The sequence below is a fragment of the Octodon degus genome, unplaced genomic scaffold, assembly GCF_000260255.1.
Source record: "Octodon degus isolate 3935 unplaced genomic scaffold, OctDeg1.0 scaffold00259, whole genome shotgun sequence".
In the NCBI taxonomy this organism is placed as follows: Eukaryota; Metazoa; Chordata; class Mammalia; order Rodentia; family Octodontidae; genus Octodon; species Octodon degus.
The window spans coordinates 2,519,197-2,541,963 of record NW_004524835.1 but is presented as its reverse complement, the minus strand read 5'-3'; the positions used below and the strand labels follow the sequence as shown (position 1 = coordinate 2,541,963).

General features: G+C 35.9%; 1 protein-coding gene and 1 pseudogene across 2 annotated transcripts in view; both read left to right on the top strand.

Moving 5' to 3' along the window:
* Il1rapl2 (interleukin 1 receptor accessory protein like 2) overlaps positions 1-22,767 on the top strand; it is a 1,644,749-nt gene that overhangs the window by 222,663 nt on the left and 1,399,319 nt on the right. The gene's annotated exons all lie outside the window — the stretch shown is intronic.
* On the top strand, positions 6,886-7,732 carry LOC105740998 (annotated as a pseudogene).

The window sequence follows — 22,767 nt, the reverse complement described above, 5'->3', positions numbered from 1 at the left end:
TTTTCTCTTGCTTTTTGTAAGTTTGGTTAAGGGTTTATCTGTTTTCTTTATTCTTTTGAAGAGCCACCTCTTTAATTTGTTGATTGATTGATTTTTAGTCTCAATTTCATTGTTTTCTGCTCTGTTTCCCTCATTGAGCCTGGCTTGTTTTTTAAGGTATGTTAAATTTCCTCACAAGGTTATTTATTTGAATCATGTTCTCTTAATGTGAGCATTGATTGCAGAGAACTTCCCTCTTAGGCATGCTTTCCTAGTGCCACAGAGGTTCCAGCAATTGTACCTACATTGTAATTACAGTGTAAATGTTTTTTTTTTTTTTAAATCTACTTTATGTCTTCTGTGATCCACTGGTTCTTTACGAGTGTATTATTAATTTGGTGTTTCTACCTTTTCCTTGATTTCTTCAGGAGGTAATTTCCATTTTCATGGCATAGTGGTCACTTGGGGTGATTTTGATTCATTTGCATTTATTTAAGCAGGTTTTGTGGACTAGTATGTGTTCTATTTTGTAGAAAATACCATGAGTTGCTTAAAAGAATGTATACTCTGTTGCAATGATGTGAAGTATTCTGTAAATGCCTATTAAGTTCTCCTTTTCAAGGGTGTGATTCATCTCTGAGCTCTTTTATTGATTTGTTGTTTAGTTTATTTCTTTGCAAAGGTGGAGTGTTAAGATCACTCACTAGTTTTGTTAATGCTTATGCAATATTTTATGTTTCTAAGTGTTTGCTTTAAGAAGATAAGTGCTACAATATTTGGTATATAGTTATAAGCATTATTTCTCCTTGTTAGATTGTTCCTTTAGCATGAAGTGACTGTCTTTGTCTCTTCTCATCAGTTTTAGCTGGATGTTTATCATGTTTGCAATTAAAATTGCTATATGTACTTGTTTTGGGAGTCCTGGTGCTTGAACTATTTTTCTATCCCTTGATTTTTAGGCCATGAATGCATTTTTGCATTATATAATTTTGCGAATGCACGAGATTGCTGGATTATTTTTAAAAATATTCAATCTGCCAATCTGCGGGTTTTAACTGGAGAGTTGAGGTCGTTAACAGGGATATTGCTTAGATGAGTTGAACATTCACATTCACTGCATTCTTGTCCTGTTGATTACTCCTTTGTTTTTCTGTTCCTGTCATTTGTTATTGCTGTTTATTCATTGACCTTGCCTGGTATTTTCATTTCATCTGAGTTTTAAACTGTTTTGTTATTCCTGTCTAGGATATTCTTGGAATATTTTCTGGAGTGCCAGTTTAATATTCATATACCTTTTGGTTGGATTTTTCTTTCCCTCCATGAAATGTCCTTATTTCTCCATCTTTTTAGAAGGAAATCTTTGCTAAGTATGTCCATCTTGGTTGAAAGTTATTTGCTCTTAGGGTTTGAAATACTTCACTCCCAGATCTTCTGGCCTCCAAAGTTTGTGTTGAGAAATCTTTTATATTCTTGTGGGTGAATCTTCATATGTGATTTTTTCAGTTTTCTGACAGCTTTTAAAATTTTGTTTTTATTGGATGTATGGGAATTTAATAAGGATATGCCTTAGTGAGCTTCTGTTTTTAACAGACTTGCTTGGTTCTCTAGAAGCCTCACTACATGTATATTGAACTCTTTCCATATATTTGGGACGTTTTATGCTATGATTTCTGTAAACATATTAATAATTCCAGGGGCTGGAGAGATGGCTCAGTGGTCTAAAGCACCTACTTGGAACAAGCTAAGCTAAGCAAAGCACAGGGACCGCTGTTCGATCCCCCAGCACCACATGCCAGCCAACCGCGCCCCCTGGTGGGCTGAACTGGCACCACACACACACACACACACACACACACTAAATGTTAAAAAAAAACATATTAATAATTCCATCTGTGTTATCTTCAAGCTTTTCTCTAATTCCAGATAGCTTAGGTTGATTTTCTTAGTGTCATCAGTTATGTGCTATATGGGCTTTTTTTGTTCTTTCATTTCTGTGCATGCTTTTTTTGATATTTCTTCATTACCACTTCATCCTCAATTTCAGACACCTTGTCTTCATATTACTTCAAATGACTATTTTTGGAATTTATAAATTCTATATATTCAAGTATTTCTATATGATACCTATTTGAGTATTCTATATCTTTGTTGAATTTGCCATTCATGTTTTAAACAGTTTTGATCAGCTCATCCATTTTTTACTTATTTCTCCCAAATCCATATTGGCACTTTGAGTAATATCTCCATAAACTTTTGGTTGATTTCCTCTTTAAACTCAGGTTCCTTCATCTTTTGTATAATCTTTTCATTGAGTTTGACTGCCTGGTATTTGCTTTTCTTTGTATTTCTCTTTTCTTGATCTGACATGAGAGACCTTGGGGGTGTTCTGTTGGCTTGCTTTCCCATGCTTCTCTGTGTGTATCCACTTCTTTATTATTTATGAGTCCAGGATATTCAGATTTTGGTATATAGAGAGGGCCAATTGTTACCCACTACTGTGTTACATTAGCTGTTGTAATAAATTTGGTGATAACTCTGAAATCAAATGTCAACTGGATAGAACTAGTATTAGGAACTCTTACAAGAACAAAGAAGAATATGGTTTTAGTGAAGACAATTGGGTCACTGTGTATGAGGCCACTAGTTTCTGCTAGATGTTGGTAATAGTATCAGAACTCAAACATACCAATGGACTCAGAACTGTCTTCTGAACCACCCCTCTGATAATTATACCCTGAAACCTACCCTCTCACAACTGAACACAGGCCCTATGCTCTTTTTGGTCTGATCCTGTGCATCACAGAGGATCCCAGGAGTTTGTTGTTTAGGTTTCGCACACTCTAACGCCATTTCCTGAGGCCATATCTCAACCCGTTTTTTTGTGGAAGGGTAAAAACTTGTGACCTGAAGTGACACTCTCCTCTTGGATGTGGTTCTATTCTTTTATCAGGTCAGTCATCTGGTGTTGTCTCTATTTCCCTGTGCCATGGAGGCCCCAGAAGCAAGGGACAAGATCTGTGGGGTACCTAGGCTTCTCTGGGTCATCAAACATGGCATCCTTCCAACTTCTTTTAAACATTTATTTGGTGCTGAATTTTTTTCTCTAAGCATTCATTTAAGGAAATTCTATTTGTTTTATAGTATGGTGTTATTCTTTTGTTCAATTCTAAGTATTTTTTAAATTTCCATATGATTTTTTCTTAATGGCATGTAAGATTTTTTTTTGACTGGGAATAATGCTCAGGACTTTGCACTTGTCAGACAGGCGCTGTGTCACTGAGCTATATTCCCAGCCCCAATTTTTTTTTTTGTATTTTAGGACAGGGTCTACAGGGTGTACAGGGGCTCACTATGTAGATCTGAGCTCACTATGTAGATCTGTAAAGATCCACCTGTGTTCAGCTTCCCAAGAGCTGAGATTATAGGAGTGACATCATGCACAGTCTCAATCACCATCTCAGTGCATCCCGGGGGCAGGGGCAGGGCCTGCACAGCGTGCTGTGGATTGAATCCCAGCTATTGCATTCTGCCTAAGCAGGTGCTTTAGTCCTCTTAGCTATCAAGGAGACCCTATTTTTAAATTTCAAACCTTTTATACTTTTTGCCATTTCTAAATTGGTTTCGACTTTATTGCAGTATATTCAGCAAAAGTTGTTTATTTCTAGACATTTGAGGAACTTTCAAAGATTTACAAACCTAGTAATACTTCATGTATAAATGAAAATTGAAAAGCATTTTATCTAATTAGTAAGCCCAGAGTACTATTTATGTGCATTAGATAAAATTTGTTCTACAGTACACCCATACAAAGTCATGGTTCAGAGGTCATAGTCTTACTCATTTGTGGATTTTTTCCTCAGAACTTACGTAATAATTGTTTGTGGAAACCCTCACAATTTCATGGAAATCACAAATATCCTGTGAATTTTTTTTCAGGAGGCTTGTAAATAGCCAATCTAGGTGTATTATTCATTTCTTCATACTGCTGATTGGCTGCTGCCCTGTAACCCATGTCCAGCAGATGTACCAGCATTCCCATATCATAACAGATTGCTGTAGAGCACATAGCTATCTTGAGTACTTTCTTAATTGTTTTTCTCTTGTTGCTGAGACACAATATTTAATACCCAAATTTAAAAGGGAAGGTTTCAGTCCATAGTTGGCTGGCTCTAAGATAGGGTGGCACATGGTAGAGGGGCAACAGTTTATACAATGGGAGACAGCAAAAGCAGCACACAAAAGGGAGTAAGAGCAAGGCTCTTTCTGTCCTGTGTGTTGAATGCAGGCTACCCACCCTAAGGCTAGTGTACCACTCACATCCATAATCCCAGAATTGGACCACAAATTAATGACAAACTACATTTAGCCCACCTCTAAGACTGTGAGAGGCTTTGAGAGGACATTTAGACACAAACCATAACAAGTGTTCTCAATTTTGTTCTTTTCAAAGCCCTAGGATCCCTAAGATGCTACCAAAATAGCTTGCATGTTTAAGCCTTTATTAAGACATTTTTTAAAATTAAATTAGATAGCTATAAGAAACAGCATATTTAGGGTTATAAAAATAGCTGCATATGGGCATTTTTCTGACTATATCTGAAATTCAGTTTTTTTCACAATTGCTTCAGGAATATATACTCTGGAAATTTCAATGGTCCACTATATTTCTATACTAATGTTTCTTTTTACTGCTTATTCTATTGATTATTTAAGAGGTACATAAAAATCTTGAAAGGTAAATGTGAATCTATTAAGGTTTCCTAGTATTTCTTTGAAGTCTTGTGTTATGTATTTGAGGCTAATTTTTTCTAAAATGTATCTTTCAACTGAGTTTTGCCCTTTACCATTAAGTAGTGGTGTTTCTTATTGCTAATGTTTTTTGTGTTAAATAATTTTCTTATATTCCCATTGTAATGCCAGGTTTCTTTTCCTTTGTGCTTGCCTCATTGCTTTGCAATCATTAATTTTGACTCTTCGGTATTATGTTTTGTGTTGTTCTTGTTAAATAAGCTATGGTTAATTTTTATACTTCAACATAAGCTTCTATATCTTTATTATAAATTTGATCTTTCATATTTTGAGCTTAATTATATATTCTTATTATTTGTCCCATTGTATCTTGTCCTGTTTATCATTCTTTTTCTTTGCTTCTTTTTCTGTCTTCCTGCTTTATTTGTAAATGGATTAAATTTTTACAATTCCTTTTACTGATTTGGATGTAAACATTTTATGTACGCTATTTGTTACTATTCCTCAACTTTCAAAATGCAGATTTGAAGATTTTTAGTCTCAGCCTTTAGTCTTTAAGTTCAAGGTGTCTGCAGGGTCCTTCTTTCTCTGCAGGCTCTAGGGAAGGACCTGTGCCTAGTCCTTCTCCAAATTTATTGTAATTACCACGACACATTATATGGTATATATCTATAACCATCACATGGCATTGTCTGTTGTGTGTACATGTGTGTTTCTATGTGTATAACCAATTTTATCCTTTTTTAAGGACACTCTCATATTAGTTTAGGGACTATTATGCTTTATATCTTGATTTTCCCTAAAGCCTCACGCAGTCTTAGATGTACATTTTTCAGAAGTGACTGAATCTTGAGTGTGTGATGTCAGAGCTGAGGGTATGTAATTAGTAAATCACACCAATAATTGATTAGACATAGTTTTGGCTAAGACTGATGTTGTGAGTGCTATACTCACCCTAGGGCAGGTAGACTGCACACAATATAAGGGACAGAAAGAGGCTGGATCCTTGGGCTTTTTTGTTTCTTTTGCTATCTTGTGGGTGCCATGAACCATTCACCTCTATGATGCTCCTCTACCAAGCCACCCTGCCTTGAAGCTGAAAGCTGGACCAAACCTCTGTAACCATGTGTCAAATAAACTTTTCCTCTTTTAATTTTGAGTGTTGGATATTTTGTATCAGCAATAAGAAAAGTAACTAAAACAGATCAACCCAATCTAAGATGCACTGACATTATCTTAACTAACTACTTGTGTAACCTATTTCCATAAAAATAATTTCACTTTAAGAAGCACTAGACATGTTGTCTTCAACATGTAACTTTCAGGTAGGGGGATACATGTCAAATCATAACATAACATAATTTAATTATTAATGTTACTGTTTTACATAATAAGTATTTCTAATTACTTAATAAATGTTTACTAACTTCAGTGTTTACTATTCACACAAATTTGAGGCCACCTTGGAGTACATAAAGAGATTTTGTCTTAAAAAATGTAGAAAAGAACTCAGCAATAATAGCTTATAATCAACCAATAGCTGAAATTAATAATTTGATATTAATAATGATGAACTTAGAGAGTGTAAGAGAAGGGAAAATAAAAACTGAAAAAGAAAGAAAAAGATGGCAGAAAAGTGAGTTAAAGGTAAGTGTGTGGTTGGCAATGGCCCACACTCCAGCCGTGTGCTGCAAGAGCTCCATCCATGAGTCCTCAATGTACAGCAACCCCCTGAGACCCCAGAGCTGTGCCGTGTCCCTATCAGATTGTGAGGCTTGGCCCTGCCAGTGTGGGTGTAGAGGTTGCTGGAACAGGCCTTTCCACTGCCCTGTGGTACCCGCTTGGCTGCCCCTTCGCTTGCTGCCCACCATGCCACTCTGAACTCAGTTTGCAGCACCTCTTCCTCTCAGGCCTCAGCAAGCTGTATTTATCTGATGTCTTTATTTCATGAAAATGAGCTGCTGCACAGCTACAGTACCTATATTTGAGAAACATAGACTGTAAGCTAGAAGCTTACAGCATCAGTGGCGATTTTTTTGTGTACCAGAGACTGAGAATTCTTGCAGTCATTTATGTCATCCCTTCTTCATACTGAAGGTGCCCAAAAGTTGTAATCAAAGTTCTCATTTTATTGATAAAATCAGTAATAAACCAAAAATGACTGTTAATGTCAACCACAGATTTTCCGACCAGTTCTATCACTGCAAGGTGATCCAATTGAATGACAAGGTGAGGGAAAAGGAACTGGACTCAAGAGAGTTACAGTCAAAATAGTAGACATTGCAAGGGTGATTAATTGATATCCTACACATATCTGGCCAAATACTTTATGAACTGGGAGCACAAACACAGTTTGCTATAAAGAATGACTGTTATATTGTCAATGGATCTCATGAGGCAGCAAGACATGTTGGATGGATTTATTAAAAATTTTGGGGCCAGGGAGATAGCTCAGAATAAGTGCTTACCTGGCAAGCATAAGGTCCTGGGTTTGATCCCTGGTACTGCCAAAAAAGAGACTTTGTCTTGAACATGAGAATTTTGAAACAGATCTGCTTAGGAATTTGAAGAAGCAAATAATATTTCTTTTAAAGCTTGTATCCATTTAGACTTACTTGACATACATCATAAACTATACCTTCATTCTCATAATCCCACCTGAGAATAGTGACAGTGGTACAGGAAAGAAAGAAAAGGAAAAGCAAAATAGAAAGGACAAAGACAAAGAAAATGTCTTTGTATCCAGGAGTGAGACACCGCTCCCACCATTCCTACATGAAACCAGCCTTCCTCCATGTGCTGTGGGAGAAGAGGAGGAGAAGAATTGAGGTGATGATACAACTGAGAAGCTCAGAGGTGTAACATAAATGAAATTGTTGACCATGCAAAAGTCCTGACACTCAGTGATGATTTGTAAAGAACTGCAGAAGAATATATGATTGTGCTGTTTGATTTTGTTAAGAAAAAGAAAGGAGACAGGAGGAGAAAAATGCTGAAGCCATGAGTGCCAGCAATTCATGTCCTACAGGACAAAGTACCTACAATGTGGAAAACAATAGCTCAGAGAGGAACTGAAATAAATAGAGGGTACATGGGAACCATGGAGAACTGACAGAGGAGATGAAAATATGATTAAGTGATACAGAAGAATTAGACACCACCATAGACAAGAGACCACATGGTACTGAAGACAGCTGCTGTGCAGCTGGCAGCTGGGAGGCAAAGTGAATGTAACAACTTTTCTGCTCACAGAGAAACAGAGACCTGCACCAGGACCAGGGGAATCTTGGATAGTCGCAGGCAGCAGAAAGAATGGAGATCCTGCTTTCCCAGCAGCTCTCCATAGTCAACAGCTGGTGAGTGACTGCAGTACAAGTGCAAGAGGACAAAATCGTGCAGAGCAGAAACTAGTGGGGATGCCAGCGAACGAAAGGAATGGGTGTTGAAACCTGAGTCCCAGAAGAGTCCTGTGGTTACTTCTCAGTGCCAGGTTCTCAGAGTGGATGAGAAGACAGATATGGGAGACTTCCAGCAGTGGGAGAGCCACCTGGGGTAACCCCTAGTGAGAGGCAAGGTCTGCTGATCCAGACTCACCTCCTGTGATTAAAAGTTAGTTTCAGTCTGAGCCACACAGGAATGGAAGCTCACCCTGTAAGCTTGCTCCCTTTATAAGCAGAGCTCCTCAATACCCAGCAGTGCTATGGCCCAGACTGCTGCCTCATGCCTGGCAAGAGCTGTGCTGCTTAACACAAGCCTGAGGAAAGGAGCCACATGTCCAGAACAATAAAAAGTTTTCATTATTTGTACATTTTTATTTTTGTTATCCTTTTGAATTTTTTATTGTTTCCTATTTTCCTCCTATACATTTGCCCGCACAGGTTTATTCACATTATTTTGTTCAGAGTATAAACACAGACTAACTTGGAATTATTTATTCTGCCATTTGCAAAAACAGTACTTCCAATGTTTTATACCTAGTCCTCCAACTTGGTATATGCTAATTCTCGTGCTGAGGTAGACTGATCATCAGATGATGTTACAGCATCTTCACTGAGAAGTAAAACTGATCTGAACATCCTACACAGAGTTTTTTGGAGCAAGATTTGACACTTGAAATTGTGATATTTTCTGTTCATGTACACTTGCCCCAATAGTACTCTTCAAATTCCTATGCATTGCATGGTAGATAAGGCAGAGAAGTTGTATATTAACAAAAAGTATTCTATGTGTACAGAACAGTTGCTCTGTATCGAGAGAAAAATTCAAACTTTTGAGTGTGCTGAAAGAAACATGATTTTTGCTGGTGGGGGGAGGAAAAGTGAGATAAAATTCTAAAGAACAAAATAAGGCTAGAGAGGATAGTTCAGTAGTCTAAACTTCTGCCTGCCAATCTCAAAGATCCAGGTTTGATCCCCAGTACCATATGCTTTGCCAGCCGAGAAACCACGTAGCATCAAATAAATAATTAAAATAAAACAAAAAGAATAAAATTATTTCACTATCATTTGGTAAAAGTAACAAAACTACAAATAAGAAAAATAAAAATACCAATAAAGAGCAAAGAAGAAACAAAGAAATCAGTAAGAAAAACATTCCCCTCTGTTTGTGAGAGTTTTCTTTCCAGGGCCTGTAGTATTGGAGTCCAGTTGTCAAGGAGAGGCAATAGTGCAGCACAACTGGGACCCGTTTTATTTCCATACATACTTTTTGTTGTGCAAATGCTGTCTGCCCTGTCTTTCTTTCTGGGCATGCCCAGTCAATGATATGGTGCGTTCTTCAAAAATGACATGCCGCATTTGCTTCAACAGTTCTTCACGTTTGTGACCTTGTGTGCAACCTAACTTGCTGCTATCTCCTTTAGACCTCATGGCCTGCAGGCCTGAGATGTATTGTGGTGCTGTGTTTAACTCAGCCATTTTTAATCTTGCTTGGTAAACATTTCTGACTGATTAAAATGTCTATTCAAAATTTGATTTCACTATTTTAAACAATCAGAAACACTAAGAAACACCTACTCCGTGAAATTCTTTTCTTGAGTTTTACTCAGTTAAAATACAAGTGTATTTTAAAGATATGAGAATGAGATACTATATCCACCTCAAAGCCATTATGAAGTTCTAGGCTCTGATCTGATCTGAGTTTCCTGGTGTTTGTCTCTGTCTTTCTGTCTCTCTGTTTCTCTATCTGTCTCTATCTCTCTCTCATAAAAAGTCACAAAAACAAAAGCAAACGTGACTTTGTTTTTACCCCTCATTCCCACCTTACCCCCCCAAATGTGACTTTTTAAAGCGTTAGAAGATAATGTTTTGTTCTTCAAGATGGATTAAACTTTGCTCAAATATAAATAAGTAACCTCAAATTTGAATCAAAGTTTTGCCAAGATCCTGAAGCTCCTTCAGGAATGCCACAATCATGCTAGTGGTTGTGGTGTTTGTGATGTTAGTAATCTTTACCCAAAAATGTGTTAGCATAGACATAGAAAATGAACTTGGAAGTGCACCAAACAATGGGGGGTTGTAAGTGATAGATGGAAACTAAGAGGTCAGAAGTCAACTTCAAGTTTGGTGGAACCAAAAAGTTCTCTAAATGTTTGATTCCTTGCAAGTAGGCAGTCAAGAACCAAGCAGTGTTTCAGGTATATCAGAAATTGCAGAGATCTTCAAAAGAGCAACAAGGAGGTCTTTATGTTGGAACACAGTTCACTTCATTCAAAACTATTTCATTTACGTTTCATGTCAGTAAGAGTCAGTCTCAGTTTAAACCAGTTCCAGTCCATATAAAATCAAAGTGTGTGTCATAATATGGTTTGAGCTGTATTATGAAACCACAGTAAAAGACTTTCACATTGTAGTTAAAAATTCTAATAAGACAATAAGAATAGACTGCTGTCAGCTGAAAGCAATATGCATATGCAAGCACAATATATTGTAAATTGGAATGCAGAGATTCTGTTTTGTAGCAGATTCAATGACTATTGATTTTATACTGCTGAAATGAGTTGTTGTTCATGCATATAGGTATGTTTGGTGCAATTCATAACCCAACTGATAAGCTTCCAAGAAAGCAGAAAAAGGGGGGAAGTCATTATAGCTTTCTCAGATCTGTATTATTCTGGCTTGAGGCTTGAATCTGTCTTAACATTTCCTCAAACAAGAAAATCAGGCTGGCTGAGAACAAAAGCCATACTAGAAGTAGTGACTAGATGACAGTTACTGCGCACATTGCTCTATGGTAACATCTGGCAGGACAGACATTCAAGACTTGTCAGGACTTGGCCTTTCATCCAGTGAGATGCTTATTGACTCTGAAGTAAGGGTAAGGAGATTTTTTAATATTGTTTGGAAGTATGCAGAGTGTGTGTATTCATAAATCCCTTAGCTTGTTCTCTTGTTCTTTTTGACAGCCTTGTCCTTGTTCTTCTACATGGCATCATTGCTCATGTTTTTCTCTCTTCCTATCCTAGGTACTTTTCCCCTGCCTGTCTACAAATCTGACTTTCTTCTTACCCTTTAAGACTGAGCACAAGTGTTGCTTTCTCATAAATAGATTATTGAGATGTGTTCTGCATTCTCTTTGTTCTAATCTAGTTTGCTTTAACAGGAAAAGATTGGTCAGCTATTTGGTCACTTAAATTTTTGTTTCATAATTTACTTGAACTTTCAGATGAATATTAAAATGCACTCATATTTTTGTTTGAATGCTTGCACAATGCTAAAAACCATCTACATAAATATTCACAGACACACACATACACACATACACACGTATGCCATATTTGTTTTGGGACTAAGGTTGTTTCAATTCCCAAGAATTTATGAAGGATTTGTTGCCAAAACCAAGATACTTTTGAGAGTAAAAGAGGGTGGCATTAGTCATTGTGCTGGACTTCCTTTGAAATGTTTCCAAAAATATGATAGGCTAATAGATAGAGAAGGGATAGCTCTCTGCACTTGTGTGATAAAGTACAATTGCATGATAATGGCAGATTTTAGGTGACTGTCATCCTAGAATCATTTCAACTTTCATGTATACTTGAAATATTTCATGAGACAATATTGTAGACATTTAATTCTGCTAGACAACATAGAATCTCAGATAAACTGATATTCCTAGTTCATACTGGCACAGAACTGCTGTATCATTAACCTCAGAAAGAAAAACATGACTATTTAAAGGCAGGAAAAGAAATGGTGAGAAAGAAATATAGCTAATTGGGTGGGCATGATATAAACTGACAGATGAATTTAAGACCCAGGACTGGAAATCTGTATGTAACATCAAAAATGACATTCCATTCAATGCACACAGTTGTGTGCTGGGGTTAGGAGCTTTTTAGTCACTCTGTTTAAGATGAGTTGTAAGAGGAAGCAGTAATATTACCAGGGAGGAGAAGCCAGAAGAAGAAATTATTATATTACTCTAACCTCGCACTATTTGTGCAATGCTATAACTCTGTGAAGTATCTGTCCTCAGAGAGCAAACCTTTTCATATGTTGAATTCAGTAGTGACAAGTGGCTTATCAGGTGATAAGACTAAAAAGAGGTTCACTGAAAATCTCCTGGAAAGGAAAGCTAGCTTCTTTCTTACTTTGCTTTACATGGCAGATGTGTTTGTGAAAAGAAAATACCAATTTTTAAAATTCGGAGTATGTTTTCCTAAAAAGTAACCCAGTGATTCTCAAACATATTATAAACACCTGGATAGTTTCAAAAGTTCTCATGCCCAGACTCATATCCACTCCCTTAAATTGTTTTCATTAGACACAGGTTGTGGCCTGGGCAAATAAGAATTTTTAAGTCTCAAGTGACTCTAAAATGTAAGAACCAACCAATGATGTTACTCAGAGATTCTGACATTTGAAGAAGCTCAAAATTTGTATGTGGAAGAGAGAGGGTCCATAGAGAGGCTGTTCTTGTCTTGAAGAGTAAAAGATATGAAGAAAGAAAATTATGTGAATATTTTCCATAGACCAAAATTTATTTATTTATTTATATTTTATTTATTTAATTATTTATTTATTTATTTTTGCGGAACCGGGGATTGTACTCAGATCCTTGTGTTTGCCAGTCAAGCGCTTATCCTACTGAGCCATCTCCCCGGCTCCTTTTATTTTCTTTTTTTATATATTTAAGACAAGGTCTACAGGGGGTACAGGGTCTCACTACACAGATTAGACTCATAGTGGTCCTCCTGTTTTCAACCACCCAAGTGCTGGGATTACAGGTGCCCACCACCATGCCCAGTCTCAATCACTGTCTCAGCACGCCTGGGGGGTAGGGCCAGTATAGCACACCAGCAATTGAACCCTGGCTGCTGTGCTCTGCCTAAGCTGGTGTTTTAGTCCACTGAGCTATCATGGACCAAAATTTAAACTACACTGCTGCTTGTAATAATTTATATGTCTTTTATCCTACCTCTAAATCTATAGTCAATAATAATCATTTAATTATGATGTTACACCCTTAATTTTTTCTATCTTGGGTACTTGAATGTTCATTGATGGGCTTTCTCAGATTGAGAGGCCCAGCCAGTGTTTTATAGCATGATTTATCTAATTAGGTAATATAGCATAGTGAACCTTTCTCTTATCATAACTAATGATTAAACATGGCTAGAGGAGGTGGCTTTGTACTGTCCTGTTTCATCCTTTCGCTGCAAGTATTCTAAGGAGTGGATAAAAGTAGTAATTTATTAGAAACTATCAAGAGGAAATAGATAATAAACAGTCTGTTTTAGGCACTTATATTTTTCTCTGCCAGGATCAGTAAGACCTGGCATATTCACATTATTATTTATCTATTGTTGCCTATCATAGTGACATAAACATTGTCTTTGAGGAGCTTTGTTTAAGGCTACAGACCATCAGGGTTCTGTGACTTGAGTGGTTTGGTCACTTGTTAAGTAACAATGTCGTTACGTAGACAATGCATTTGATTTGTTGAACAGAATCTGGGGACTCTAGTTTCAAAAAGCTAATTTCATGTGAAATATCAAGTGAGATATATTGTAATGATTTCCAGTTCTTTGGGGACTAAAATTATGACACTATAAAGTTTTTTGCTGTCTCCATTAATATGTACTGCACATTATCTTTACTATGCTTTAAAGTGTATTAAATTTATCTCCTTTAAGTACATTTTCAATATAATAACATTAATTTTAACAGAATTAGCATTTGTATGTGGGAAATTAAGGGTTTTGGTATTATAAAAACATTCCCGGGACCAGCAAGATTGCTCAGCGGTCTAGAGCACCTGTTTAGGCAAGCTTAGGCAAGCTTAGGCAAGCATAGGAACCGTGTTTCACCACACAACACCACATGCCATGCCAACCCCGCCCAAAGGACTGGCTGATCCAGACACACACACTCACACATATTCTTTCTGTCTTTCCTTTTATTTTCTTCAACTTTATAAAGCTCTAATCTTAGTTCATTGTTCATTTTAGAAATTCAACTTTCCTTTAACTGGCCTTGACTTTATTCAATAGAACTGTAAAGATATGATTTTTATATAAAATATTCAATCATGCTTTACCATATGGTGAGCATCATTTATATATAAAATCTACTAGCTGTTCTACCTTTGGAAATCATTGGAGAATCTCAGTAAGAGTTTCCCAGCCATCTGCTTCTCTTTTCAAACCTTGTGTTAATGTAGACATCTGCAGTGGGGAATCTAGGGTTATAAAACTCCAGTGGCTAGTGAGATGACCTTGTGTACCACTCTGTAGCAATCAGGTCTTTATGAAGATTGGGTTTGATATCAGTATGTCCCAAAGTGGATTTCCCAGGTTTCCTGAAAAGCTCATTTTACTTATCTCACATGTATCTGCCTTCTCAGTAGTGTATTTCTTTTTATGAAGGTCAACATAGACTCTCACATAGGAGCAGGGCATAGTGGCACGAGCCTGTAGTCTCAGCTCCTTGGCAAGTTGAAGAAGGAGGATCACTGGAACCCAAGAGTTTCAGTTGTGCCTGGGATCTATAGACCCTATCTCAAAAAACAACACTTGCACTCCAACTTATCAAACTGATTAGGGGCAGGCTTCATTACACTACTAACATCTTTTTTACTTTGTTGAAAATAATTTTCCATTGAAAGTTTTATGAATTGGAATTCCTCTAGAGCATTTAAATGTTTGTTTATAAGTCTGTAGTTGACAGATTAAGAGTAGTGGGCAGAATAAGAGTTGGGCTATAAACTGCCAACAAGTCTAAGAAGGGAGACAAATCATCTCTGATACTTTAATATAATATAAAACAATGGGAAAATGATTCATTTTGGAAAAAATTCAGTTTTGTCTCAAATTTTAATGAAGTCATTTATGGCACAGAGTGATAAATATTTGCATTTGAATTAATGATCTCTTTTTTAAAATAAATGACTACCTCCTTTAGCTATATAAGCCACTTAACTATTTTATTTAAACGAAAATATGTAGTGAGATATGAAATGGGCCGATTGCCACTAGCATCTATATTCATTTTTACTTACATCTACTGCATTTTTATTTGTACCATTTATAACCTTTTTACATTTGTAATTAAATCTTACATTTTCCTTTGTAGCATAACCATATTCCATTTTGATTATAATAAGTAAAGGAGATATTAACTACAAAGCAAACAAAATAAAACATAACTTTTCATTTCTGTTGTTTCCACATTGATAATCAGTAAAATGACTTAATATTTAAAACATGATGACTAAATTATTTTGTTATGAGGGTAACCTTCAAGTAATGTAGCCAGACACATCAATTATGAAATTCAGGGAAGGAAAAAATCACTTTCTTAAAAGGAAGTAATATGGTAAATAAATAGTGAGATTCTTATAAACTTAAAATTCATGGTACTTTGCACAGCTATTTTGATCAACTAAATCAATTGCTGAGGAGCAATAAAAGGAAACTTTCTCATTTTTTTCTGAGTTTTTCCATTTTTTCTATCACTAAATACAGATCTCTGGATTAAATTATAGGTACAGCACAATATGCAGGCTGCATGAGAAGACAGAGCAATTTACTGGCAGTTTTGTTTGATTAAATACTGAAGCAAAACTCCTGAACCTGATAACCACAAAATCTGTTTATTGCCAGAATAATGTTGGCAATGATGAGTTATGTTCATATTTGATGAGACCAAAGAAGGGTTGACTATTTTTTCAAAAACATTTTTCTTGCTTCATAAGCGTTTGGAAGTGCTTACTGTTACAGTACTTCCTCAGGCTCATTGACCTTATGTGTAAGATGTATTCTGAAGTAAATAACTACAGGTAACTTTATTGGCATAAAGAAGAGGCAGTAGAAGGCCTCTTGGATAATCTTTACACTTCACTAAAGATTGAGTATGTTGATAAACAGAACTTTTTTATGTTTCCTTGGCTAATTGTAAATGAATCAAGGGCAAGGATCTCAGCCTTTCATTTATGGTGTTTACAGTTCTACAGTAATGCTAGGCTCACTGTAGTAGGCACTCAATAAATATACATTTAATAATATTTAAAAATGTGTCACAAAGTGCCTAAACAGTGCCCTATCCATGGTCAGAAAATACAGTCAGTTTTTATAGGAAATCAAGTCATTCACTCCTTAGAGATTTTGAGCAATAATACGTATTCCAAAGGCACCTACTCAGGTTCAGTTCTCAATATTTCAAAAAGTACAGTCAGTATTTTAACTGAAAATTGTTGATGTTAAAAAAATTTTTTTTTGGTGGATCCGGGGATTGAACTCAGGCCGTTGTGCTTGCCAGGAAAGTGCTTATTCTACTGAGCTATCTCCCTGGCCCTCTGCTTAACTGTTTCTTGCACCATCTTTATCTTGTAATAATAGAACCATACTAGTAGGATGGAAACATTTTTTGGTATGGCTGCAGAATCAAGTGTTAAGTTTTACTTTTTTATTTCAACATCAAGTAGGAAACGGAAAAGTTAACAGCTGAAGTTCAAAAAATATGCAATTTCAAAAATATGTAATAACACATTTCAATGACAGTTGTAGTGTCTTTTGTGAATACAGAAGACCTACTTCAAATCAGGCAGTTATTCTGCTTATAATTTTTATACCAATATAGACAAATAAATTACTTTCTGCTTAGAATTATGCTTGAGTTCAATTCTAAAGGCTGACCAGAAGCTAACATGGTTCATTAGAAGACTTAGTTGACTATGAAATGTAATGAGATGTGTGCATTTTCTCTCCTTTTCAAGAGTTATGTTTACTCTAGGTGCCTCTTCTCAGTGGTCTTAAATCTACAGTAACATATTTTTCAAAGTTATTGCTCTTATAATACCTCCTAGAGGCCACTTGTTTGCTTCAGAGACTTTTGTTATCTCTTCTGATTTTAGTTTCAATATCTTTTTTCCCCACATTTTTATTATTCTTCTACAAACATAATTGAAATTGGTTTAGAGAGCCTTTTAAAGAATGCTTTTTAAGCTCCGTGTTTACCTCCCTCTGGTTGAAAGCCACAGTGGAGTAATGGAGAGAAAGTAAACAGTTTGGCTTATATGGTAATAATTACCACTTTAAAATGTAAAAATTATCATTAATTCAAGGAAACTTCAGATGCTTTAAGGTCACACAGCATAAAATTTTAGAACTGCAGGAGTTTCTATGGTCATTTGATACTTCCCCGAGCCTTTTGGAAATTTAATAGTCTCTCTTGGAGCTTTTCTTTAGCCTGAAGGGCAAAAGGATCCTACTGTTTGCTTCATTGGTCTTAAAAATAGTGGGAAAAAGAAAACTTGAGCAAACACAGTATGTATGCAAAGTCTTTCATATACAAATAACTTTACAAACTTCCTTTCGTGGAAAGTGTGCTTTTTTCCCCCAGTGTTTAAATTGTACTAAACCATGGCACTCTTTTGTCTGCTGTCTCTTTATACCCAAGGCACATATTCATAAGATAATGGTGAATGTTTTAGAGCTTTCATTGATAATAAACAGCCTGCTGTGGCACCATGTCATAGGTTCAGCACCACTGGCCTACAGGGTCAGAGCTACAGGAGTGAACTAGAAAACTAAGCAAAGGAATCCAAGCCTGTGCAGGAAGCAAGCAAAGACCACTGGTCTCATTAACGCCCACCTGCAAGCAGATAACAAGCAGATCTGACCACATGACAAGGCAAGGTCCCCGGGATGGGGTGAGCTGTATGCTGACAACTAGAATTTAGGATACTGAATGAGGCAAGTACGCAATAAGATTGGTGACTAGGGTCAAGAAATGGTAGACCATGAGACTAATAAGATGGATGGGAAATGGGAATGGACTACACTTTGGTATTCACCATTTTAGAGAGAAAAGAGTGAAAAAGTAGTATAAACTGACAATTTTGAAATATTTATAAAAATATTTTCTCTAGAATAATTATAAAAATATTCTGGAAAGCAAAAGAATGTACTCAATTTATTGATTTTTACAAAGTCCTCTTGGAAGTATTTGACCAAACAGATTAATTTTCCTGTAAATTCATAAAGTAATGGACCTTTTTGTCCATTTTAATGCAAATATGGTTATTGCTTATCTTCAGTTGCAAATATAGTTGTTGTTTAGACTAGTTAGGAGACTAATAGTATATGCTGTTCTTGATTAGTCTTTTGTTAATTCACTCAAAAATATTTATTAATGACCTAATATATATGCCAGGCACTTTGTTGTGTATTTCATTCAGTCAGTACTTATTGACATACTGTATACTCCTATACAGTATACTTTTTAAAAAGCAAATATTAATATAAAATTAATATAAATATACTATGAATATATTTTACTCTTTTTCCAGTCGCTGTGCCTTTTAATGCTTTATTTTGCACTCTTTAGATTTTATCATAATTAATTTCAAAATCTCATATATAGATAAGTTATGAATGATAGATAAATGAAACAGTATATGTAGGATCCATTTAAACATGTAAAGTGATATGCATCTATGATGTGGTGCTTTTATTATTTGTGATAACTTTTCTACCTGTGATACAACAATAATAAATGGATCATGGGGCCGGTGAGATAGCTCAGTGGTCTAATGCACCTGCATAGCCAAACTTAGGCAGGTGCAGGGGAACACGGTTTGATCCCCAGCACCACTTGCTGCACCAGCCCTACCCTCAGGGCGTGCAGAGCTGGCCAAAATAAAAATAAAATAAAATAAAAGGATCACGTAGAAGTGTGCAGTGACTAGACCCTACCCTATCCTTTGGAGGATGGTATGGCTAAAACTGGATGGATCAGAAATAACATAACAAAAGGTGGGAAAAGTTTTCCTGTTCTGTAACATCTCATGCTACTTTACCAAGTACTGGTGACAATGTGATTGTTAAGATTCCCCTTGCTTTTAATTATGACTATCAATACCACTTCTATAGATGGTTCTGATTTTTCTTTTATATCTTCGTTCCATAAGCTGATTTTTATAAAGTCCATCTTCACCTATCTCCCTATGAATTGGGTAGTTCAAATTTGTTTTGCTGGGCTTAGTTTTCACTATTACTTTAGTTGTACTGGAGTCAGATGCCTGTAGAGATCCACCAGTGAATTATAAATACTCTAATTCCCTAGAGGATAGCTCAGTGCACTACTGTAAGCAGCCAGTTATTTTTCATTAAGCAATGATTTGATTAGATAAAAATAAAAGTTGCTTGAGCATTTATTTTTACAGCAGTGTGTAACAACTTTATGCAAATTATTATACCACTAATCCATATGCAAAATACTCAGACTTGTAGTGATGTGCACCTGTACTGAAGTTTAATCAGGCACAAATATTAATGGAAAGAATAAAGCTTCTAAGGAAAGTCACAGATTTTTGAGGCTGGTAAAGTATTGCAGAGAACTTTGTTATATAAATGATAATTTTCAGACTGAGAAAAATCTTGTTTTAAAAAAGGAACTCTCAAACAAAACATTTCTTTAGTAGTATTTGAGAAATACAGAGAAACAAAGATTGGGCTAAATGAATTGGTGTATTTGGTAGTTAAGGTGTGATCAGACTGAAAGATACAAACTAAAGAGGTAAGAATTTCATTGTAGTCCAAAGAGCAACTAGTATAGTTCTAAGCAGAGTAGATATGTAATGGCTAGCATTGTCTCTAGCACATAATACATTTTCAAGAAAAGTTTGTAAAATTATTTCTTTATGTTGATTACATGAATCATTTAAAATATTATAAAACAGTATAATGTGCCAACTTCCAAGTCAATGAAATTCTGTACTTTATTTATAACAGTAAGGAAAAGAATAATGTGTATGAAATATTTAGCAATGTACTGGGCATATTGCATATACTCCTGTGCTAGTTCTAACTGCTCATTAAATAGCATTGTTTTGGAGATAAACTCACCCTATAGTAAACTGACTATATGGTCACATATTGTGCAGCTAGTCAGATTCCTATGGTCTCTCCTATGTATCACAGAGTCCCTATTATTTCAGTGAGTATCAGGTAATTCCATTGGTCCTTCTTTAGGTCAATGATTTTTTTTGCAATTATTAGTAATTTATCTAAAAATCTAAATCTTATTTCCATAAATGTTAGGCAAAAAAGTGTGAATTTCTAAATAAAGAGAAGACACTATCATGAAGACTGACCTCTGCCAATGTTTTATTCTCTTTTTTTATGTACAGGTTCATACTGTACAGCTCAGACTTGTAGTGATTCTCCTGTTTTTTTCCTCCCCAGCACTGAAATCACAGGCATGCACCACCACACCCGGTCTCAATGGCTGGCTCAGCACACCCGGGGGCAGTGCCAGCACAGCATGTGGTGCTGGGAATTGAACCCTATTCCCTGAGCTTGGCTAGGCAGGCTGAGCTATCTCACTGGCCCTAATGTTTTTCTCTTAATAGTAAATTGTTTATATTTCTTAAGGACTGATTTTCTAACTGCCTGGATATCACAATTCATGGTAGTGTGAAATGCAGCAGAACGTTTTTTTCTCAACCATGTTCTTTAATATTTAACACAATTCATAATATTTAACACCTTCATTCATGGCAGGTTTGAAATTTAGAGGATATAGTTTAATATTACAAATTATCCATGCTAGTGAAAAGTAATGCACAATGATTTCTAGTTGCATCCCTTCATTTTTAGGGTCCCAATGGAGAGATAAACAGAATAATTTGGAGATTTGTGTCATGTATGGCTTTCTTGATATGAACAACTTGTTATAGTAGACAGAAATTATGTGCATTAGGGTTGATATTTTGTAGGCCATAATGAATTGAATTAAGAACACAAAATTTCTTCCTTTTCCATACCTGAGTTGTTCTTTACTTCAAAATATGTGTCCTGATTCCCAATTTCTTATCCAAGCAAGCAGAATGAAAATTATCTGATTTCCATTTACCCCTCAGGTATACTTCTGTCTCCTCTTCAATACACATTAATTCTGTTTAACCAGATATGTGTACTTAAGCTTTCCTTACTTGCCTTTCCCTTTCCTTCCTTTTTGTAACATGTTCCCTGCATCACTCTCTATTCCTCACCACATGCAGTTATGAATCTTTTCTTTAGGATCCAACTCATCTCATCTTTTCCACAGAGATTTCTTCTAAACATACAATAGTTGACTCAATCAGACATATTGGTATTATCTGTATGAAGATCACACTAAAATTGATCAAATAACTATAGGTAAAATAAGCAACCAATAGCTGCTCCAAAGTTAAAAAAAGCATGATTCTTCAGCTGAAGTCTAAAGTTTGATTAATCTTACACAAAGCTGTTGGGTAGAGGCTGTGAAGACCTTTGGAAAGGGTTGGAGATGTAGCTCGGTGAAAGAGTGCTGGTGTTGCATGTACAAAACCCTTGGTTCTATCCATCTGTAGGAGCACACACACACACACACACACACACACACACACAGCCTTAGAAGTATAGAAATGGCACACGAAAAGATCATGTGATAGTATTAAAAGGACAAGTGTACTTATAGAAGTTTTCTTTTTTGTTGTTCATGTGATATGACACTTTTGCACAGGAATGATTTCTTATGTATTTTTTACCTAATTGTTTTGAAAGAATTTTATTGATCATAGGGTCTAAACTTTGGTTGGCCCAGAGATGTTCAGTGCTTTACTGATGATTACATATGTACAGACATGCATCTCCTCTAATCCCCTCTCATGTCCTATGTTATTTCATAGAAATGGTGTAAAACTTTATAAATAGTATATATTTGGAATAAGGCTCTAGGTGGGTGACATAGTAGGGAAATACTTTTACAATTGGTGAAAAAGTTATCATCTGTTATCATCTTTAGATGAGAGGAGTAAGGTATAGGATCCAAAGTTCTTTCAATACATAGAAACTTTTAGTGGACAAAGAAGCACATTTCAGGAGGAAACCCACATTTTTAAGGTACCTATCATGGTACCTAACCTTTAGAAACTGTAGGATAAAATTCAACCTTTTAAGAAAGTCTCTGTGAAATAAAAGGTGAAGGACATTATATTGATTAGAATTTTGAGTCTACGATGTAATCTTATTGCAATTAAATGTCTTAATTTTGAAAGACTAAATTATAATAATTTGGTAGTGGTTACATTGGTGTGACTTTTAAAAACATCACCTTAATTTTTTTTTTTTTGGCATTTTCACTGTCAAGAGATGTGGGTTTATGTCCCTTCCACTTGCATTTGCTTAACCAATAGAATACAAGAGAAGTGATATTGCCAGTCCCTCCATCTGGTACTTAAGAAAATGGTAGCATCCACTGGCTCTCCTTGGGGAGCTCACTCTGACCACCTAGCCACCATATTGTGGAAAAACCAAACAATCCATGGATAAACTTAAATGCAAAAGAACCAAGGCCTCTGGTCTAGAGATCTGAGTCAGCTTCCAGAACTTATCAGTTTGTAAGACAGAACCATTTTCAAAGTAGACCCTGTAGTCCCCTTTTTGAACCATTCCAGCTGACACTTTGTAGAATAGAGACAAACTATTTCTGCCAGGACCTGTCAAAAGTTGTAGAAATATGAACAAAATAAGGTCAATATTGTTTGAGGCAACTAATAGAGTGAGTTTTTTTT